Raw genomic sequence first — 23,466 nt, 5'->3', positions numbered from 1 at the left:
CCTTGGTAGAGCGATCCCAGCCAATACCACATGGAGTAGACGTGAATCGTACCTACTGAGCCCTGCCCAAGTAGCAGGCTCCTAAGCAGAATAAAAGATTAATGCTGTTTAAGGCACTAGGTTTTAGGATTGTTTGTTACACAGCAATAGTAACCAGACTAGGCTTCTTAATTTCCATCATTTGCTCAGGCCACAAAGCTATCTACCCTTACAGATAACACAGCAAAATTTTCTTTCATTTGTTAGGATTTCGGGGGACAGGGTAGGAATGCAGACCCCAGATTTAATGTTGTTATATTAAAAAACATATGTGATATGTACTCTATAATAAAAAATATATTTTTGGTCTTCAACCAGTCCTGACACAGAGCTCCTAAAATGCTTGGAATTTATAAGAGTTATAAAGGTGTCTTGATATTAAAAATAAATCCCTTCCACCACAACTAGGCTTATGTTAATGAGGTGACTTTTGGAAACTTAAGGATGGGAGCTAGTTGCTAGGGGAACCAACCATGTGACTGGAGGGTAGGAAATTTTCGTCCCAACCCTGACCTCCAGGGAGAGAGACTGGAGGTTGAATCAACTGCCAATGGCCAATGATATAATCAAGCATGTCTAAGTAATGAAGCCTTCCTAATATCCCCCAAGAAGATGGGGTTCAGAGTGCTTCCAGGTCGGTGGACATCTGGAGATTTGCAGAGATGGGTGCACTCCAGCAAGGCATGGGAACTGTGAGCCCTCTCCCCATACTTTGCCCTTCACACCTCTTCCACCTGACTGTTTCTGAAACTCAGCAAGTAAAATGTTTCTCCGAGTCCGTGAGCTGCTAACAAATTAGCAGGACCCAGGGAGAGGGATCACTGAAAGCCAGTCAGAAGCATAGCATCTGAAGTTTGGGGTGGGAGACTGAGCCCTTAACCTGTGGGATCTGATGCTGTCCCCAGGTAGGTAGAGTCAGAACTGAGTTATATTGTAGGACACACAGCTGGTGTCAGAGAATGCCTGGTGGTGTAGAAAACCCACACACACATTGTACTGGGAGCAGAACTGCAAGGAGCTAAGATAGTTGAGGGTAAAATAGAGAAAAAGTAGGTCTCAGAAGGCTCTGAAGATAGGACAAATATTTTTATCTAAAAAAAAAAAAAAAAAGGAATTTTGAATCTGCATAAGCACATCAACAAATTTGAGAATGAGACCCCAGAGTCCCAATCTACATACAAGACCACTGGTGGGAGAAGTCCTAATTTCAAATATGCAAATTCACGTCCTGATTTCTGGGTCAGAAAATATGGTCAACAACACAACAGGGAAGAGAATATTTCAGCCTGAAAATGTTGAGTCTGGTGGTACAAGTGATTGCCTCAGTTTCAACATAACTCTTCTAGATGATCAGAATTTACTCAAATAGAGTTAAACTTTGTCAGGGTCACCAGGATGAATTAGCTCTAAAATGTAGCCCTCAGTTAACTTAGACAAGAGTATTCATCACTGGTTGGAGAAAGGATGTCAAACAGAACATTCTTTATTGCAGCACATTTGATGCTAAGATGATTTTTCTGACAAATACATTAACTGTCATTGTGCTAAAGTTATTTGGGTACTGATTAAGTTTCTGGTTTCACTTTCATGCATTGGAGAAGGAAATGGCAACCCACTCCAGTATTCTTGCCTGGAGAATCCCAGGGACGGCGGGAGCCTGGTGGGCTGCCATCTGTGGGGTTGCACGGAGTCGGACACGACTAAAGCGACTTAGCAGTAGTAGCAGTAAGTTTCTGGGGGCTTCCCTGGTGGCTCAGCGGCAAAGAATCAGCCTGTGAATGCAGGAGACAGGTTTGATCCCTGGTCTGGGAAGATCCCACACGCCGAGAAGCAACCAAGCCTGTGCAAAAATACTGAGTCTGCACTCAAGGGACCAGGAGCCACAAGTACTGAGCCTACAAGCTCCAACTACTGAAACCGGAGCGCCCTAGAGCCCGTGCTCCGCACCAGGAGAAGCCACCGCAATGAGAAGCTTATGCACTCCAAACAGAGAGTAGCCTCTGCTCGCCACAACTAGAGAAGAGCTCACACAGCAGTGAGGACCCAGCACAGCCAAAAATAAACAAAAATAACTTTTTTTTGAAAAGAAGAAGTTTCTGGTTATCAAAATCCTGGATAATAGAAATTATTGTTTAAAAGGTTAAATTTGCTTTTGAAAGAAACCATGTATTATCTATATAAAAAAGGATTCTTTGCTTTACAAAAATATTTACTCAGGTTTTCTTTAGGTAATAACCTCCTTTCATGATAGCTTCCCTGATAGCTCAGTTGGTAAAGAATCCGCCTGAGATGCAGGAGACCCCAGTTCGATTCCTGGGTTGGGAAGATCTGCTGGAGAAGGGATAGGCTACCCACTCCAGTATTCCTGGGCTTCCCTTGTGACTCAGCTGGTAAAAATCCATCCCACAATGTAGGAGAAGAAAACCCACTGAGAATACCCACTCCAGTATTCTGGCCTGGAGAATTCCAAGGACTGTATAGTCCATGGGGTCGCAAAGAGTTGGACACAATTGAGTGACTTTCACTTTCCTTTCATGAATCCAGACTACAATCATATGTATATAAGTTTTGTGTAAATCAATACCTAGAAACCAGCATTTGTTACATGAAAAGAGGTAGCCTTGGGCTAAAATCAGTCATGTATTATTCAGAATTCACCCAGTGCCAAGTGACAGAAACCCAACCCAAACTTGATTTTGGCAGCATTTCCCCCAATTTCACCTTGGAGTTTTCTATCCTAGCTGGGTACCAGGTATAACATCATTGCTGACTTTGTTGACTTTTATTAAACTAAGTTTCCTGCTAAGCAATAATGAAATCACAAGTTTCATATACTAGTGACATATTCTTTCTTTAATGCACATTTAATATGAATATGTGGCTTCCTAGATAAGTCGACTGAAAATCAGCCTATATTCCCCAACAGTGAATGCTACACTTTAAGGCAGAGAAAGGAGGTTTACTGAATGGAGAACCAGCCCTTAATTTCTTTTCTCACTGACTCGTGTGGTATGTGACCTTGGCCAAGTCACCTAGTTTTGCCTGCTTCAATTCCCACATTAGAAGAAGTGCATTAGCCCTGTCCACTCCCACTCTTCACAAGAGTGCCGGGGTAATAACCCTGGTGCCTCTGACGACCGCCCATCCACAGCGGTCCGGGTCCTCAGGGTGTCCTCAGCCACTAGGATCGGAAGGCTTCGTCCCCGCTGTCTGAATGCTGGAGCTAGAGAGGTTGGGCTTCCAGACCTACAGAGATCATGAGCAGGCAGCTGGGGAACTGCGAACTCTGAAAGACACTCATCTGCTTTTCTGGTTTTAAAATCTATTCCAGATGCATTAAGTAAACTTGGCTCTAATGAGGTAACTAAAATCATTAAGACCCTGTGGGGATAAAGCAGGGGTCGGGCTGCCAGAGGATTAAAACCAGGCCCCCAGGATTGTCCACGAGCAGCCCAGCCCACACCGCCCTTGTCCTTACCACGCTGCGTTCAGCCTGTGCAATCCTAGAACCAGGCCATCACCCCCTCCTCACCACCACCCTCACCTGCCATCTATCTGGGTCTCGTGGGGAATGGAAACAAGATAAGGCGAAAGACGCAGAGGTCTTTGGCTCAACGTGGGCTCTTAAGGTGTGCTGCCCCGTGGTTGGATTCTCTCTGGTATGAATGAGTTTGCAGTCAACCTAGAGGCAGAAAACACATCACATCACTTGTCAGCAACACTCTCCCCACACCCTTTGGCTGATATAACTCAAAGCCTGCAGCCTTAAAAGACCTAGAATCGGGCCTGGCACAGGGTGGGGATAATTTCTACCTATTGAAAAATTAATTTTATAGGAAGGAGCAAACCGTCAGACCACAGGTCCAAACTGCCTATCAAGCAGATCTGGAGCTGCTACCTCAGGTGTGGACAAAAGCCTGAGATGACGTCACAGGAATGACTCCTTCCCTAAGGCAACCCATGCTGAGGATGTAACCCCTGCCTTAGAGGCCTGGCACTAGGAACCTCCGAAGGCACCAGAGAGACAGTATCTCATCCAGTCCCTGGGCTCAGTAAGGGGAAAACATCCTGATATTCGGTGATTCACCCAAGATCACCCAAGTTATTAATGGCAGACCCACAACCAATGGACTTCCCAGGCGGCACCAGTGGTAAAAACCCACCCGTCAATGCAGGAGGCTTAAGAGATGCGGGTTTGATCCCCGGGTTGGGAAGATTCCCTGGAGGAGGGCATAGTAACCTACTCCAGTATTCTTGCTGGAGAATCCCATGGATAAAAGGAGCCTGGCAGGCTACAGTTCATAGGGTCACAAAGAATTGCACACGACGCAGCCTGGTGGGCTGTCGTCTATGGGGTCGCACAGGGTCGGACACGGCGGAAGCGACTTAGCAGCGGCAGCAGCAGCAGTGACTTAACACACACACCGCACACCATGAACAATGACTTTCCCAGAATACCACACGAGGACCTCAGCATAGTCTGTCAACCCCTGTGCTGTGATGGTTGAAGTACAAAACTCACATAGCAAAATGCGCTATGTCACTTATTAGCTGTATGAATCACTTAACCTCTGTGTACCCTCACTGTCACATCTGTAAAATAGAAGGCTAATTAAGGGAACACATGTAAAGTGCTCACTAAGCACTTCAACACAGTAATACTTAACAAATGCTAGGTTTTTAAAGTTCCTGTTGGATTGCTTCAGGGTTTTAGCAGAAATACCACCTGTTCAATCCCTGAGTTGACAGATATCTCCTCCACTGCTTAAACAGCAGCTCACAGTGCCAAGAGTCCAGGTTCTGCAGCAACGGAGGCCTGGCTTTGGAACCTGGTTTTCATAACCAAATAGCACAGTCCAGGTAGCCAAGACAAGGGAAGCTTGCTGTCCCATTTTCTCATTTCTGGACACTGGAAGCCTGAGATTAAGGTGCCGGCAGGCTGGGTTTCTTCCGCGCCCTCTTCTGGGGCTCACAGACAGCCACCTTCTCTGTGTCCTCACATGGCCATCTCAGGTATCCTAGGTCTGTGTCTTATCTGTGTCCTCACGTCCTTTTAAGGACACCAGTCACACTGCACTAAAGCCACCCATGGGACCTCATTTTACCTTAGTTACCACTTTAAGGGCCCCATCTCCAAATACAGTCACATTTCAAGGTGCTGGGTGTTAAGACTACAAACATATTCTTGTTGTCGCTGTTTAGTTGCACAGTCGTGTCCAACTCTTTGTGACCCCAGGGATTGTAGCCCGCCAGGCTCCTCTGTCCATGGGATTTCCCAGGCAAGAATACTGGAGTGCGTTGCCATGTCCTTCTTCAGGGGATCTTCCCGACCCAGGGATCAAACCCACGTCTCCTGCTTGGCAGGCAGATTCTTGACCGCTGCATTACCTGGGAAGCCCAACAACACACACTTAGGGGGATACAATTTAACCCAGAACTGTATGATAGATTACCTTTCTTCCTCTTTAGAACAGGAATATGTAGAGACTCACAAATCCTTATCCAGGGCACTGTGCTGTACCACACTGAACTGGTTTCGAATCTGGAGAGATGTCCAAAGTGAACAATTGCCTTTCTTCATGCTACAAATACGCCTTTTGCTTTAGAAAAGATTTGTGTTCTTGGAGCATTGGTCTTGTGGCAAGCACTGCCTAGCCCTGTGGGAAATCCACAAGTGACTCAGACCAGGCTATGACCTTCAAGGTACCTCTGATCTCAGAGAGCAGAACCAAAGAATGAATGATGGCAGTGATGCAAAGTGTGAAGTGCGCTAAAGATGTGCAGGCTAAAGGCTGGGATGGAAGAGGAGGACAAAACTGACCACAGGAGCAGAGTGTGAAGAGCCCAGAGGGGACTTATTTGCTCCAGGGGACTGGGCGGCCTTCCCGTGACCTGAGCTGTCTGTTTGTAGAAGAGCATGATGGTCTGCGGAGGGGAAGATGGTGTCCACCATAATCTTCCCGTGACCTACCTCACCAGGACCAGACTTCTCAATCAGCAGGGACAGAAGAAGTAATCGTGCAGGGTCCCTAGTGGCCAAGCCACGCTAAGAAGCAACCTCCTCCCTCAAACCCCACAGACGCCTGCAAAGGTGACCGCTGGCTGCCATGGACCAGCCAAGCCCCTCACGCATCTCCAGTCCTGCTGTCAGGACCACCAACAACATAGGACCCCTTCCTCTGGACAATTCTGCTGGGCTTCTCCACCTGGCCCCAGTGACAGGAGCTCAGAGGGGCTACTGAGGAAGGGGGCATAGAACCTAGCTGAGACCCCACAAAAGGCACCCATGGGACACCTAGTGTCTTACGCTCCCATACATTCTACCCATTCATAACTCATGCTTAGTCACTCGGTCATGCCCAAGTCTTTGAGACTCCATGGACTGCAGCCCACTAGGCTTCTCTATCCATGGGATTTTCTTCAGGGCAAGAATACTGGAGTGGGTGGCCATTTCCTCCTCCAGGGGATCTTCCCAAACCAGGGATCAAACTCATGTCTCTTGCATCTCCTGCTTGGCAGGCAGATGCTTTATTGCTGACCCACCGGGGAAGTCCCAGCTACAGATTAAGAAATGATAATTACTAGAAAACTGAATATTATAGTGGAAGAAAGAAGATTCATTGCTAGAGCCAGGGGATGGATTTGCTTTTCTTCTTTTATATCTCACTTACACTATAAAAAATTTACTTTGGGGAATTTCTTGGTAGTCCAGTGGTTAAGACTCCATGCTTCTACTGCAGGGGACACAAGTTTGATCCCTACTTGGGGAACTAAGATCTCACATGCCATGTGGTGCAGTCTAAATAAATAAATAGTCGTGAAGTATTTTTAATTATTTTATAAAAAAGTATTTCTCAATAAAGCTGATATGTCCCCAAATAAATAAATAATTAGTATCATATTAAAATCTGGTGAGGCAAACAATCATTACTTACCCAACCATCATCCCCCTCTCCACTTCTCTTCAATGTAACTTGATGGGAAATACTAGCAGGGGGATTCTGGGAAAGGTTTTCACACCTGATAAGTGAAGGCATAAGGATGGTAGAGCCACTACGGAAGACAGCATGGAAATTTCTCAAAAAACAAAAAAATACGGGGTGCGGCTTAAGAAAAAAAAATCAGACCTACCATATGACCCAGCAATTCTACTCCTGGGTATATACCTGAAGAGAACAAAAACACACTAATTTGAAAAATACATGTGCCCTAATTTTCATAGCAGCATTATTTACAATTGCTAAGATATGAAAACAACCCAAGTGTCCATCAACAGATGAATGCATCAGATGTGAAACACACTCACTCACACACACACACACACACACACACACACACACACACACACAAAGGAACCCTAGCTAGACATAAAAGAGAATGAAATGTTGCCACTTAAGCAACATGGATAGACTTGGAAGGCATTACGTTAGGTAAAATAAGTTAGAGAAAGACAAATACTATCTGATATCATTTATATGGGAAATCTAAAAAATACTGCAAACTAGTGAATATAACAAAAAAGCAGATTCGCAGATATTGAGAACAAATGAGTGGTTACCAGTGGAGAGAAGGAAGTGGGGAAAGGCAAAGTAAGTATAGGGGCTTGGGTACAAACTAGCATATATAAAACAAACTAAAAGGATATATTGTACAACATGGGGAACAGAGTCAATATTTTTAGTAACTATAAATGGAATATAATCTTTAAAAATTGTGCATCACTATATTATACACCTGTAACAGACAACATTATACATCAACTATATGACTTTTTGCAACCCCATGGACTATAGCCCACCAGGCTCCTCTGCCCTGGGATTCTCTAGGCAAGAATACTGGAGTTGGTTGCCATGTCCTCCTCCAGGGGATGTTCCCAACCCAAGGATCGAACCAGGTCTCCTGCATTGCAGGTGGATTCTTTACTGAGCCACCTGGGAAGCACACATATTATATACGTATAACATGCAATATTTTACATCACTATACAACAAAGGTTCGTCTGGTCAAAGCTATGGTTTTTCCAGTGGTCATGTATGGATGTGAGAGTTGGACTGTGAAGAAAGCTGAGTGCCGAAAAATTGATGCTTTTGAACTGTGGTGTTGAAGAAGACTCTTGAGAGTCCCTTGGACTGCAAGGAGATCCAACCAGTCCATCCTAAAGAAGATCAGTCCTGGGTGTTCATTGGAAGGACTGACGCTGAAGCTGAAACTCCAGTACTTTGACCACCTCATGCGAAGAGTTGACTCACTGGAAAAGACCCTGATGCTGGGAGGGATTGGGGGCAGGAGGAGAAGGCGATGACAGAGGATGAGATGGCTGAATGGCATCACTGACTCGATGGGCATGAGTATGAGTAAACTCCGTGAGTTGGTGATGGACAGGGAAGCCTGGCGTGCTGCGATTCATGGGGTTGCAAAGAGTCGGACATGACTGAGTGACTGAACTGAACTGAACTGAACTGATACTTCAAAAGAAAAGAAAAATATTTTTTTAAGACGCATGGAGAAACTCACCTGCCTGCCTTCTAATACAGTTACATGAGAAAGTGATAGGTGGAGTGTGGTGGCAATGCTTGTGACCGTGAGGGGACAAGCCTGAGCCAATATGCTGTAAATGGCTGCCTGCAAGGTTAGAATGAATGCTTAAAATTATCCCTGCCCCACTGAAATAAGCAACTGTTAGAATCCACAACATTTAGACTTCTGGTTAGTTAGGTCTATAAACATCTTGTTTTCTAAGCGACTGTTAGTCCGGCGTGCTCTTGGCTGCAGCCAGTAACATTCTGCAAGCCAAGTGGTTCTCCTCTCTCCAAATGTCCATCTCTGGCTCCAAAACTGAGACCACAGTGAGGTCGATATAAGATGAAACCTCGTGACCTTAAACCGAATCCCATCAGAGTTCGTGGTCCACAGTTCCCACAGATAAAGCTTTCCTCTCCAGCCCCTGAGAAAAACAGGAAACAGATGCCAGTTTCTCTGGCAGCCAAGCCCCTCCCCTAGAGCATCCCCGCGTGCATCCCGTAACACAGAGGACGGACAGCGCTGTCAGGTATGGCCCACACACCTGCACCCTCCCAGGCCCACGTGGCCATAAGCCCCCATTTGCCCAGGACGGTCCCCGTTTACATGTGAGTCCTCCCTTTCACTCTCAAAGGTGCCTCCATTTGGACAAAAAAATTGGAGACATCCTACTTCTGGCTGCCTCAGCACTTTTCTTTTTCTTTCCCCCTTACTTTCCGTACCACACGAACACAAGGCCATTCTGTCTTCCCCACCAAAATGAAGTCAGGAGGCAGGGACCCTGCCAGGTTCAGCCGAATTCCTGGGACCCGCAGCAAGCGTCTGATAACATGCCTGCTAAACTGAACCAAATGTTAACAGAAGAGTCTTAAAGCTAAAAGGTCTGGGGCAAGCCAGTAGAATGTGAACACAGAGAACAGTTTTTAGAGGGAGGAGAAACTGGGTACCTTCCCAGAATCCCTGACCTTCACCACTGGGTTTGTCAGGATATCCGGGCATCCAGCTGGCTGATGCAATCCTGGCGCAAAGACAGCTCATGCTCCGCATAAGCCCACACGGCACCTGTTGACTAAATGGACCCCGCAGATGCCAGCCGATCTGGGGATGCAAAGGAGCAGAAAGCCTTTGGCCTCCTCAAAGAAGAGTCCAGGGCGCTGCAGGCCGATACCCAGAGACAAATCAACTGCATGCTGGGAAAACACTGTCATTGTCAACACCTTCCTGCTTGGGGACACACACTGTCCAGCAGACCACTTTTGTGATCTCATGGTGCAAACTCTAAGTAGCTCCCCAAGTGACCCATGAATATGGCAAAGGCCTTTGGGTTCTTGGCTCGTGGTGAGATCAGGGCACAGCCTTCCCCAGGGGATGGCCCTATAAGGGAACAGTGTGAGGAATGCCTGCCCCACCCACTTCGGATGGAACCACACACATTCCTTCTGAATAACTTTCGGGCTCAATTGTCACAACTACAGTTGGGCATTTCCATGTCTCCGCCTCCCTTCCTCTCCCTCACAGAGGCTACTTTTACTTAATAACACATACAGAGAACACCTAGCACTTCCCAGACACCTAACAGACACTCAGTTAACCCCGGTAGCTCAGTTCATAAAGAATCCGCCTGCAACGCAGGAGATCAGGGTTCCATTCCTGTGTTGGGAAGATCCGATGGAGAAGGGATAGGCTACCCACTCCAGTATTCTTGGGCTTCCCTGGTGGCGCAGCTGGTAAAGAATCCACCTACGGTGTGGGAGACCTGGGTTCGATCCCTGGGTTGGGAAGATCCCCTGGAGAAGGGAAAGGCTACCCACTGCAGTATTCTGGCTTAGAGAATTCCATGGACTGTATAGGCCATGGGGTCTCAAAGACTGAGTGACTTTCACTTTTTCCCTGCATCAGGTTCCCAAGTCACTTACTACCAAAATGTATTCTGGGGTTGGAGGATAGAACTGCTTCTCTCGTCGCAATCTGAAAAGCACTGAGCCAACCTCTCAAAGCTTCTACATCACAGCCAGCTCAGCAAACCTGACATCTCAGCTTCAAAAGCTCCCTCTTTGCTAAGTTAGGATGGAAGCTGGCTCGATTCTCACAGAATCTTAACTTGACAAATTAAGGCCCTTCCAGCAAAAGCGAGCAGGATGGTGAAAGGCCTCCAAAACATCTCTCCCGACAGCCCGCAGCTGAAGGGGCGATGGGTGGAAACCGTCTGGCAGCGCCTGAGGCTCAGAGGAGGACTTCCTGCTGCAAGAGCCCTCTGACAAGGGAAGGCATTGCCTGGTGTAGCCGCATACTCCCGGCCACGGGAAGCGGTTGCGCAAGTGTTGGTGGAGACAGGATTCCCACTCCAGGGAAGAGGCCCACTAGGTAACCTCTAAGATGTCTCCCGAGTTTGAAACTCAAAAAATCAAGCCTCTGGGCTTAGGGTAGACAATGGGGTGCATGGTCTGGAGGAACCAGGAGCAGCTGGAAGCTGCCCAGGGTACCCTGAGGGCGAGGCTGGTGGGTTACAGTCCACGGGGTCACAAAGAGCCAGACACAACCGAGTGACTAAGCATACATACACACACATTCTGAGGGGGAACCTAGGCAGAAGCCTCGCCTGGAAAGATCCGGCCTGAATCAACAGTGGAAAGGACGTGAGGCCTTCTTGGACAGACTTGTCTGCAGGCCTCTGCGGACAGATGAAGCCTCGGGTCCGCAAAGTCCTTCTCCAGAGCCCTGCACATGCCCTCTGCAGTGTCCAAGGGTCACAAAAGCCCCTATCAAAGGTTCCCACCAAGGCCTCTCTCTCCTCCTCCTCCTCACTCAGGAACCCCCGGGTCCTACAGCTTCTCTCCAAGGAGGCGATCCAAGTCAGTGAAGGGTGAAGAGCCCCAGGATCTTCCCGGCACCCCTGAGAGCCTGAAGCCCACAGGCAAGAAGACCCTGGCCCCCAGAGGCTTGATGCACTAATTCTTCGGGGACCTCTGTACCACATGTATGTGTGTTAGTCACTCAGTCGTGATTGACTCTTTGCAACTCCGAGGACTGTAGCCCGCCAGGCTCCTCTGTCCATGGAACTCTCCAGGCTAGAATACTGGGGTGGATTGCCATTCTCTTCTCCAGGGGATCGTCCCGACCCAGGGATCAAACCCGGGTCTCCCACACTGCAGACAGATTTCTTTACCATCTGAGATACCAGGGAAGCCCCAAGCCATGTGCAGTGGCCATCCAAAGCCACAATAGGCCTGAGGTTTCAAGGTTCCCGGAAAGATTTTTCCCCTCCCCCATATTCAGACCAAGACAGACAAGCTCCCCATCCCCCGCTTCTAGCCAGAGGGCGGTGTCTATTCCATCGTCTTTCCAAGCCTGCACACCTTAGCAGGAGCCCGATTCAGGCAGGGCTCTCCACGCCAACTCCCAGTCTCACCTCGGACCCTGGAGGAGGCGCTGTCAAGGGCTCAACAGCCTTTGGTTCTGAGACCCCTCAAGATGCCCACAGCTACCCCTACCTCCAGGCCAGGCCTGGCATCAGCGCTTGTTTCATGCTCCGCTTTGAGCTCCCTGGGGACTGCCCTTCCAAATGAGGAGCTCAGCGGTTCTCTGAAAGGATGCTAGTTGTATTTCATACGACATTTCTAGGTACTTGGTAGTTGGAAGGTTTTCAAGAATTTTACTCCACTATGATACTAAAAATATTCTAAATCAGTGTTGGAATCCCCTTTGGACTTGTTCACAGGAACCTCCCCTGACTGACCTGCTCCCCCCCCCCCCCCGGCACCAAACAACAAACTCTGGTCACATCCCTGCAGATCCAAATACATGCAGTGAACACCTACCATGTAGGTCCTGGGTGTTCAAAAATGGCAAGACTGGCGCTCGGCCCGAAACACAGCAGCTCTATAAAAATGCCGCATGGCAAGAGAGAAATTCCTGCAAACCTCTTCCATGTAACGTGCAGCCCACTATTTGCCCAGGTTGTCACAGCTGTTTAGTGGCTTCACAGGGCCTCATCTCGTCTCCCAACTAGACCAGACCAGCTAGACTCGTGGGAAGAGGTACAGGTCTCCCCTGCCCTCGACTCCCAGCCTGAGAGCCTGGGACAGATATCTCACCAGGGTTGTTAAAAAATGACAAAGCCTCTCGCCTATCGCACTCGAATGCTTCCAGCTGAGGCGCGCTCTCGACCGTCTCCGGATTCTGCCAGCTGGGCCTCCAGCATGACACAGCATCCCCGCCCGGCTTCCCTGACAACAGCGGGCCCGGTGTGACAAAGGCTTCTCTGATGACGGGAGGAAGAGGTCTTCTGGTTGTCTACAGCAGCCCCCATGGCGGTCCCGTCCCGCAGCCGACCTCCCCACCCCGCCCCCAGGCCTGCAGCTCCTGCCCACACCTCCGGCTCAGGCTTCCACCCTGCATATGGTCTGGAAGATAGCTCCACTGGACTACCCTACCCGCGATTCCACTCGACATGTCTTACGTTACACTCACCGCACCATCCCAGCACACCTGCTGTAGCCACCACCAGAAGGTCACGCCCCAGCAAAGGTCATCCACTGAGTCGAGGAGGCCAGAGACCTGGGAGTCAACTGGGATTCCTCCCTTATCCCCCAAAGCTAAGCACTAAAACCTGCAGACTTGACTCCCCAGATGGCTTTAACATGTGACCTTTCCTCTACCCTCATCCACACAGCCCTGCTTCCAGGTCTCCTCTCCAGGGACTGGACCCTGCAGGGAGCCTGCTGTTGACTCATGGCCCAGGGGCCGCCTGGCTTCCAATCATGCTTGCTTCTGGCTCAGGGCTGGGTAACTGAACTCTGCTGTAAGCCCCATCCGCCCTGCCTAAACGAGAGGTCCCCAGCCAGGCTCTTAAGGTCCTCAGAGCTGGGCTCTGTACGCCTCATTGTGCCTGACCAGCCTGCGGCCGCCCCTTCCTACACCCAGGCAGCCTCAGGCCTCCACGCCTTTGCACCCACGCTCCTTCCTTCCCCCTAAACATCCTTCTCCTGTCTCCTCTCCAGGTTCCTTCTTTTCCATACCTTCAGATTCAGCGCCTGCGTCATCTCCCTAAGGAAGCCCTCTCTGATTTCCGAGGCTGGAACAGGTGGCCCTTGTCTGGCAGGCAACTTTCTCCACCACTGCGCTCACTGCACCGTGCTGAGTTTAACTGTTTCAGCGTCTGTCTCTCCTGGGAGATAGCGGGTTCTTTGAAGGCAGGAGGGCTGTGCCTCTTCACTGTTGTAGCCCCAGGGCAGAGAAAAAACTCAATCACTACAAGAAGGCCCCTCTGACTGCAGGATCCACCCAACCTCCTTGGTCAGCTCCACTCTGCTCAAGCACAATTTCCCTTTCACCCCTTTTGGGTCATGGCCCCAGCTGAAAACCTCTGCCATGGCGTCTTCCATGACCTCAGACCTACTCCCAAATTCACCTCTTCCATAAAATCATCCCAAACTAGCCCCAGTCTACATTATCACTGCTATGACATCTTCCTCCCATACTTTATTCATCCCACTCCCTGGGTAACTTAGGACTTAAGTCTGACTCCATGGCTGGACATCAGCTAGCAGTGAATATCACAAAGAAGGAGCAATGAAAGAATTTTTAAGCTCCAAAAAGTTTGAGACCCTCCACTCACAAAACTGTAATGAGGATGTGGCGTGTGGACCACCTCAGCCCAGGACACCAGATTTGAAGTCTGAAGGCTTAGGATCAGATGCCTGCCCTACTACTTACTTCTGACTTGGGCACATCACTAACCATTAGTCACTGAAACTAACAGGCTCAGTTTCCCCATCTGCAAAATGGGAACAATGATAACAGCCTCACAGGGCTGTTGTAAAAAGCAGATGAGGTCAATGGTGTGAAATACATCATAAACTGCAGAGCGAAGTCAAGTGGAGGGCAATATGACTGTCTCCAGTGCCAACCAATTCCCCATCCAGCTCCACTACCCCCACCCAAGTAGTTCTTGTCCTCACTTGAGTCAGGTTAAGAATCAAATGAAATCTGTGAATCCTCCTCCTAGAAAAATGCACGTATGTAACAGCCTGGGAAACACCTTTACGAGGTTCCTGAGGACCCCGCCAGGGGAAGGGAAAGCCACAGACCAAACTTAAGTGCACTGGAAGGCCCCAAGCATAAAACCCTCTCCCAAATACACCAGACTCCTGGGAGCTAGAGATGAAAGATAGAGCAAGAAGACCAGTGTCAAAGGAAAACTATCTCAAGACTCCAAAACAAAGAAAAAGATGTAGTGTTTTCACTCTTCGGGAAGTAAGAACTCCACCTCTTTCCAAAAAGCATCACAGTGTTTGACAGAAACCAACACAATTCTGTAAAGCAATTATCCGTCAGTTAAATAAATAAATTAATATTAAAAAAAAAAAAAAAAAAGAAAGCATCACAGTACAGAGGAAGAAGATTAAATGTGACATCAAAATTTAGTAGGAGTTCTTGTTCCACTCTGCCAAGGGTTCCCTGTGACTTTGGGTGAGTCATTTCACGTCTCTGTGCCTCGGGGTCTTCAGCTTATCAGCAAGGCCCTCCCTGGGCGCCTGGATCTCAGGACGTGTCTGTTCTAACTCTGTTCTGAGCCAGGGCTCTGGCCTGCGTTTAATTCAGATGTAACAGGCAGCGGTTGATAGTCGGCATGGCGGTAATTCTGAGAGCAGGCCGCTGTGACAGCAACGTTCTAAGCTAAACTGCGTGCAGGATGAGACAGGAGGGCAGAAGAGTAAAGCCTGAACGTGAACCGCTGAGCTCAGGTGACCAGTGAGTCAGCAGTGAGCTCAGGTGACCAGTGAGTCAGCAGAGGACCCCCGCAAAAGAGCATCAAGAGGGGCTGCCGCGTTATTGGGTAAGCTATGCAGAAACGCCATCAGGTCTGGAGAATTCCCAGAAACTGCAATTTGCCCGTCTGTTTGTACCTCCTGTTCTCGTTCTTGGCTCAGAATTCTCTCCCCATCCTAACCACCACCTCCTGCTTTCCTGTTCAAGATGTGAACTTAAAACACGGCAGTGGACCCTAAAACGGAGATAAAATTAGAGAAGAGTGCCAGAGACCCCAGAAGTCAGTTGAGGAATAAACAGCTAAAAAAAGTAGACTCATATTAGAAAATCTACACAGACCTGTGAGACAGAAACTACTAAACTCAGGCAGGGCTTGGCTGAGACTTTGATCAAAAGTCACTGAAGACAGGCTATCACAGCCCATCACAGCTGGGGCAGGACCCTGAAGGACAACGTGTCTGCTCCTCACTGCCCAGCAGACTAACCTGTGGGCTGGCTTCAGGGTCATCTCCCATGAGCTGCCTAACTTCTACAGAAGGACAGACCTCCAAGGCCCACCTGGCAGGTTCCAAATAGTAAACTCAGAGCAACAAGGCTCTTCTTCCTCTGTTGCTTCTTTCTGCATTTGCTATAGGAAAAAGACTGGCATTATGAGTTCCTTGCAACCAACATATGTGAAATTGACCAAGTCCCAGGGTGAGTGCTCTAAAATATTTACAATTTGTTCCCTCCTATAGGCTCTGAATCATCTGTTTTTCTGCACTGCAACTTAGCTGTTTCTGCTATCCTGTCTCTGTGTGCCCCAAACACAGTTATCTAGTCCAGGAAAGGTGCTCAACAAACATTTGCTGGACTCAAAATCTTACATTTATCTCCACAGCTAAAAGATGTTTTGGCAAGCAGGGCTAAACTGTTAAATTTTCTTCATGTGTACTTCAAGATACACAAACATGCTCAATACATATTTGTAAATGAATAGCTGATTACCTAGCCAACCCTAATAACCCCCCAGGCTGTGTCTGAGAACCTTCACTGTCTGAACTCTGAGAAATGCACACAGTTATGTAGGAGTTTTTTTGTTCTTTTAAAGTCTTCCATCCCTGGAGATGGAGGGGGCAGGGAGTAGAACCTGGATGGTTTCTCAGGAGCTATACTTTAAATCCATGGTTTTGGAACCAGTAAGGAACAAACCTTAGATTCAATAAGGACCCCATAAAACGCACCCATATGAACACAGGCATATGTTGCAGAAACATATATCCATATGTATTTATTACATGCAGTTATGATTCTGGTACATACTGCATACATCAAAGCTGACAATCATTCACCAACTGGAAATTATCAGATAAGTGATAATAATAGCACTGCAGACTTCTGCTTTTTTAATACTTATTCTCATTAGGACTGGCAGCGAACCAAGTGTTTTGGGACAAAGAATAAATACCACAATTTCATAATGTTCATGGATGTTAGAGAAGACTCTTGAGAGTCCCTTGGGCTGCAAGGAGATCAAACCAGTCAATTATAAAGGAAATAAGTCCTGAATATTCATTGGAAGGACTGATGCTGAAGCTGAAACTCCAATCCTTTGGCCACCTGATGTGAAGAACTGACTCACAGGAAAAGCCCCTGATGTTGGGAAAGACTGAAGGCAGGAGGAGAAGGGGAAGACAGAAGATGAGATGGTTGGATGGCATCACCAACTCGATGGACGTAAGTTTGAGCAAGTTCCAGGAGTTGATGATGGACAGGTAAGCCTGCAGTGGTACATGCAGTCCATGGGTTTGCAAAGAGTCAGACAAAACTGAGTGACTGAACGACCAAACTGAAATACATTAATTTACCCCCTGACTCAGGTTAAGTATTTCCTAGGGTGCCAAGACCTACACTTACTAAAAGAAGAAAAAAAGTTGGCCACAATTGAAGTTAAAAGGCCACAGACTGGGCTTCCTTGGTGGCTCAGTGGTAAAGAATCTGCCGTCCAGTGCAGGAGACTTGGGTTTGATCCTCGATCAGGGAAGATCCTACATGACCCGGAGCAACTAAGCCCATGGGCCACAACTATTCAGTCTGTGCTCTAGAGCCTGGGAGCCCCAACTACTGAGCCCATGTGAGGCAACTACTTAAGCCCAAATACCCCAGAGTCTGTGCTCCAAAGAGGAGCCAAAGAGGAGCCACTGCAATGAGAGGTCTGTTTACCACAGCGAGAGAAAAGCCAGGGCAGGAAGGAAGACTCAGCACAGCTATAAATAAATAAACAAATAAAATTATTTTAAAACAAACCAAAGGGAAAAAAAAGTGACAGTCTAAGAAGTGAAATCACAGAGAGATCGCAGGCAAGTCTCCTTCCTTTGTGAGCCTCAATGTACTGTTCTGTAAAATGGGGTTAATATCCCCCATACCTCACGGGGCCGTCTTAACAAACGCGATGCTGGGGAGGGTGCCTAGACGTACAAACATATTATTATTCTAGCAATCTGTTAATCACTGGTGACACTGCACCCCCGGATGCGTTACAAAATTACTGCTTCCAAGCGCACGTTATCCAAGACAGACATTGGACCCAGCAGGTGAGATGATCTGTGTGTAAATCGAATCCTGTCTCAAACACTTAAAGGGAGCTTTCTGGGGCCACCTGAGTGCATCCCGCGAGGGACCGAGCACCTTAACGTCTGCTCAGGGCGTCTGTTCCAGTATAACCGGGTTTTCTTGAAAGCCAAGCAATTTTCCTCGCGCGTTCCCAGAATGCTCGGAGCCAGGCTCCCTGAGGTTTTCGGCCCAGACCCGGCGCTGGACAGGAGGAACAGGGCCGGACAGCCTGCGGCCCTCCCCGCCCTCTGGGCGGCTCCTCCCTCTCGCTTTCAGCTTGGGCGGTAGCGGCGCTCGTGCTGTGTCACTTTCGCCTTCGGAAGCCCCCAGCCGCTGCGGAACCCGCAGCTCCGGTGGCTTCCTCCCTCTGCGCGCGGGCCCTGTGAGCCTGGGAGATAATCCCCTGTCGCAGAGACCCAGCTCCGGGAGGGCGAAGACCTGCCTGCGGCCAGCTGGGCACCCGGCACCCGCGCCGGAGGCCGCTCGGGGCGGAGAGCGCGACCCGGCGGGCCGGGCAGCCTTCGGCGCCCACTGTCTCTAGGACGAAGAATTGGGAGTGGGTGCGCAGGGCGCACCTATTCCCTCCAGGATCTGCGAAGGCAGCAGCAGGCGCGGCCGCGCGCACCCACAGCGCGCCCCGGGCCAAGGGTCAAGCGAGGGGGGCGGGGGCGCGACGCACAAGCGCCCCGCGGCTCCTCCAGGCCCAGCCAGACCAGCCCGCGGCGCCGCCAAGTAGATGGCCAGCCTGCCGGGTCCGGTTCGGGGGTGGGGGTGGGGGGGCGTCGGGGACGCGAGGAGAGGGACCGCGGCACGTCTCTGGCCAGGTCCTCCCTCAGCGACCCGCTCACACGCAACCCCACGGTCTCCCCGAGCGCCCGGCCGCACGACCCCCCTCTCCAAGGAGCCCGGGCGGTGGCGCGGACACACACGACTACGAGCCCCGGAGGGACCGATCCCCGCGGGGGCTCGGGGCCCACGCGCGTCCCCACTACGCATCGGTCTGCGGTCCCCGCGCCCCCCCCCCCACGCGCACAGACGCCAGAGCGGTGTGTACACACACAAACAGCTGGGCGGGGGAGGCGACGCCTCACTCCCCGAGTGGGGATGCACACCGTGCCGCCAGCCACCCCTCCCCTTTACACGCCGCACCTCCCTCTCTATTCACGCCTGCCACCCCCCCCCCAAGAACCAACCCTGAAAACTCCGCGAAACCGAACAGCCAAAGCCGCACAGATGAGGGGCTCAGACCTTCACCCCCCTTCCACAACTGTCATTTAACATCAGAGGAGAGACGGACCCAACTCAGATGCGCGGTCCCCGGGACGCCTCCCCCAGCGGTACCCAGGCTCCGACACACGGCCCTCCGGGGCACCAGATCTCCGCTGCAGCGGAGCCACCGCCCCCCTGCCCGCCGCCCACCACTCCCCCCGCCCCAAACACACACCCCAACAGGACCCGCGTCCGGGACAGTCACCTGCTCATTAAAGAGCCCGAGCCGGAGCCCACTCCGCTCCGGCCCGGGTCACCAGCCACCGCGAGTTGGCTTTTCAGAGCCTGTCAACTTAACCCTGACTCCGCCGGACGGGTCTGTTCCCCAGGCCCGATTACACCGCGGCGGCAAGAATAAGAACGTAAAAAAAGAAAGGAGAATCACTGCCGTGGGGAAGGTCCAAAGCTGCGACCGCAGTGGAGGCAGCGATCCGGCTTCCTCCTCTGCTCCCATCCCCCCGCGCCCCCCGCGGCCCGCGGGCTCACCAGGGACGGAGGGAGGGTGCAGCCTGTCTAGACGACAGACATCTCCGCGCCCGCGGGGACGGGCGCGCACACACACACACACACACACACTCACACGCGGCCGCTGCCACAGACACAATCGGTCGCCGGAGGACAGAGGGGCAGCGTGAAGACACTCCCAGGGTCCCTCTGGGAGCCGCGACCGCAGCAGCCTCCGGCCCCGAGCCGCCACCCGGAGCCACGCTCCCTACCTCCGCCGACTACAGTCAGAACGGCTGCAAGTTTGGCCGGTTCCAGAACCAATGCAGCAAATGCGGGCTTCAAAACAAAAGGGAGAGGAATCACGCTCGCTCGCTCGCTTCCTCCCTCCGGGTCGGAATCCGGCACATGACAGCGGTTACACCGCGCGGCTCCAACGCGAGCCGGGCTCCAACCGTGCGCCCCCCCTCACCCCACGCCAAGAGAGCCCCCTCCTCACTGGAGCTCCAGGGCTACGGCTCCCCTGCTGGCAGGGAACCCGGCTGAGAAGGGGCAAACCTGGGGAGGGGGCGAGATCTCAGAGTGCGGTCCCCGACAGAGGCGGGGACGCAGGATGGGCGCGGACCTGGCTGCCCCGGGCGTAGGGTGGGAGGAGGAGGTAGGGGGGTAGGGGGCTAATTGTTTGGGGCGGTTTTCCCGGATTTATCTGTAAGCACGCACACGTCACAGAGCCCTTCCTCACGGGTCCCGGAATCGACCCGCAGCGGGAGATGACTACACGAGGGGGGGCGGACGGTGGGGGAGATGCTCACCTCGGGATTCCTCAGGCCGCCGCTCCGAGCCCGAGTCCGGGGTGGGGTGGGGGGGTGGGGGAAGGGGGCAGGGAAGGAGAAGGGAGGGAGGAGGCTCGGGAGAGCCGATTCCCCGTCCCGAGTTCCGCGCGTCCCGGCGGCGGAGGGGGGCCTCCGGCACCCCAGCGCACAAACCCAGCTGAGAGGGGAGGGAGGGAGGGAAGGGAAGGAGGGAAGGAGGGGCGGGCGGGGGGAGGGAGCAGAGGAAGGAAAAAAAAAATGATCCCTGCTCTGACACAGGGAAAGAGAATGTAGGAGGGTGACGTCCAGGCCCCGCCCTCCCCTCCGGCCACGTGCAGAGACATGAAAGGAACCAGGGCGGCGGGAGGCCTGCTGGGTAATGTAGTTCGCCTTTCTTTCCCGGGATGGCGGGCCCTGGAGAAGCGGGGCGCCGCCAGGGCGCGAGGGCAGGCCGCCCGAGCCGCCCAGACTGCAGGTCTAGCCGCGCCGAAACCCCAAGGCCCGACGTCCGATCCCACCCCACCCCCCGCGCGCTGGCGCCGCCCCGCGTGGGGACCTCAACTGGGGACTTGGGAGAGGACGGAAACATTTGATTTTAGGGACAGGACGGCTTTAAGGATGAGGACTTCCTGGCTCTTAAGTGCTAAGTCCGTCCTAAGAGCAGATAAAAGGGAGCGCTGTGTATGCCCTGGGCGGCCCAAGGGCAGTTACTAATGCTCTATTAAATGCTACCGTCTGTTACTGAGAGGCATATGTTATAATTAACATTTGAACATCTCAGTGGCAGGGGCGGGATGTTGTAATTAGATATGCACTTTGCAACCAATTAATTTTCCATTGGCCATGCTAAGGGCTAAGGCAGGGGACTTGGTGGACGGGAGAATTTAGCGCAATGGTAATTCAGTAATCACTTTACCAAATCACCAGTGTTTTCCAAGTACCTGTTAGGTGCTGGGCACTGGGCTTAACACAGAGAAGTCTTCTGGAGAAATATATGATGCTGTACACCCTCCAAGCAAAGGGGTTATGAACTCCCTTAAACTCATGGAAAGGGATTATAAACTCCTGGAAATGGGTTATCAACTCATGGAAGGAGCTGTGTGACATGATATAACTGCTGAAGAAAATCGTTTATAAATTCATGTAACATTTGATGAGCACTTTTCACAGACAGGACAGGTCTGGGGATGCCAAGACAGGTGAGACCCTCAAGGAGTTCAAAGTCTAGCATAAGGACTGCAGTCAGTGAAGGTATAGGGGCTAAGTCCACACTTAACATAGGTATAGGCGTAAAGTGCTATGGAACCCTCAGGAGGAGCTGCCAACCAGGATGGAGCATGGATGGGAGTAGGAGAAGATCAAGGAAGGCTTCCTTGGAGGAGGTAGTATTTTAGGTAAGAATTACTAAAAAATGTTAACAAAGGCAAAATAAAGAATTGACCTCTGACAAGGCTACAGGGTCCAAAGGCTCCAGACAGAGATAAAAGAGCAAATTCTGAAAGTCCTAGCAATTTGTCAGAGCAAAAGGGAGACTCCAAAAGGGGGGTCAGGGATGAAGGGTGGGTCTAGAGGACAGTAGAAGCCTGGGATGGCTTTTCACCAGGGGTGGGGCTTGCAATGGGCCTTGAAGAAGGAGTGGGATTTCTTTGAAAGCAGAGAGCATGTGTTCCTGGTATGCCCCAAGCCATCAGAGGAAAGAAAAGCAGCATCTGCAACCGCGTCTGGCTCTTTTGACTCTTGAACCAAAGTGCATGGAGGTGGGTCATCCCCTCCCTTCTAGAGAAAGGCAGCGGGTCCATAGTCAGGCATTAATAGGAGGTAGAGTGGGTATCAGAAGCCACGCCAGGCTCAATCCCTGCGGTGAAGGAGCATGTTTAAGTACACCTGACTCTTCCTGCTGCTTTGTCCCTCTTAGCATTTATGCCTCATTGACTCGGCAGTTATTTTTGCGCTTTAACATCTGCACAATTACCCGGGTTTACAAAATAGTACCAGAAGACTCAGCAAATTCCCCTTTACCCACCTTTTGTTGTCAGCGGTGTTTTGCACATTGTGTGATAGGCCTGCTACTTGCAAAGGCAGAAGAATGGAACTGTCTGGGTCTTGGTTTTGCCTGTGCTGTAAATCACACCCCCAGAGGTGAGGAGAGGCTGAACGATGTGCAGAATGCAAAACACCCATGGAGAGTGCTTAGGCCGGCCGTTTGGAGGCTGCGCCTGCAGTGAGAGGCCCAGTGCTGACAGCATAGACTCCTCAGTCAGCCTGACCCCTCAGCCTGAATTCCAGGCATGACATTTCCTGGATCTGCGATCTTGGGCCATTTACTTAACCTCCAAACGAATGACCTTAGGCAGCTTATTCAGCACCCTTTTTTGGCCTTACAAGAACCCGAGGTGACAATGCATTTACACTGGCTCTGTCTCACGGCAGCTCTCCGTGATGGCCGATTCCTTTCCCTGTCCCAGGGTCTTTCTGGGCCAGGAGAATGACCCCTAAGTTTTTTTGTCGTTTTTTGTTTTCCCTGCAGTTAGGCCAGCAGAGCTGGTGCTGCAGGGAGAATTTCTTCAGGCGACTCATGTTCATGTGTGAAGTAGGTTAGGGTTGTGTCTTCAAGGAACCTTCACTCAGCTTTAGTCGTCACCTCCCAAGGGCTCAGCTCTCCTGACCTGTCTTACCCTGAACTCAAGGCCCCTTCTCTGGATGGTATCCCTGAGCTCCCACAGTCCTTCTTTCCACCCAGTAACACTTACCTGCTGCTTTCTGTATCCTAGAGTCTGTCTCTGCTTTACCTCAACTAATACACCTTCATCAACGGATGATAAGACCCTCTTGGCATTCTCTCCTCCAACTATGACTTCTTTGTCTTTTTATCTAGTTTTCTGAATCGGCCTTTGCTGATGGGAACTTCAGGTTGGAATGGGAGTCTCTGAGAGGCAGACTCTGTGGGTCACTCATTCTGAAAATTGTGGCCTTAATTAGTCCTTCACATGGTGTCCTTCCTTCCCTGACGCTGATCTAT

General features: G+C 50.7%; 1 protein-coding gene across 1 annotated transcript in view; it reads right to left on the bottom strand.

Annotated features, from left to right (window-relative positions):
* CTIF (cap binding complex dependent translation initiation factor) overlaps positions 1-20,579 on the bottom strand; it is a 314,018-nt gene extending 293,439 nt beyond the window's left edge. Inside the window, 1 exon segment of the mRNA XM_065932674.1 lies at positions 20,448-20,579. The gene's annotated coding sequence lies outside the window, so the exon portion shown is untranslated.
* Positions 20,580-23,466: the final 2,887 nt, after the last annotated feature.

This window comes from Muntiacus reevesi, chromosome 4 (assembly GCF_963930625.1).
Source record: "Muntiacus reevesi chromosome 4, mMunRee1.1, whole genome shotgun sequence".
Classification (NCBI taxonomy): Eukaryota; Metazoa; Chordata; class Mammalia; order Artiodactyla; family Cervidae; genus Muntiacus; species Muntiacus reevesi.
Note: the sequence above shows the minus strand (reverse complement) of the source record. Positions and strands in the feature narration are given on the sequence as shown.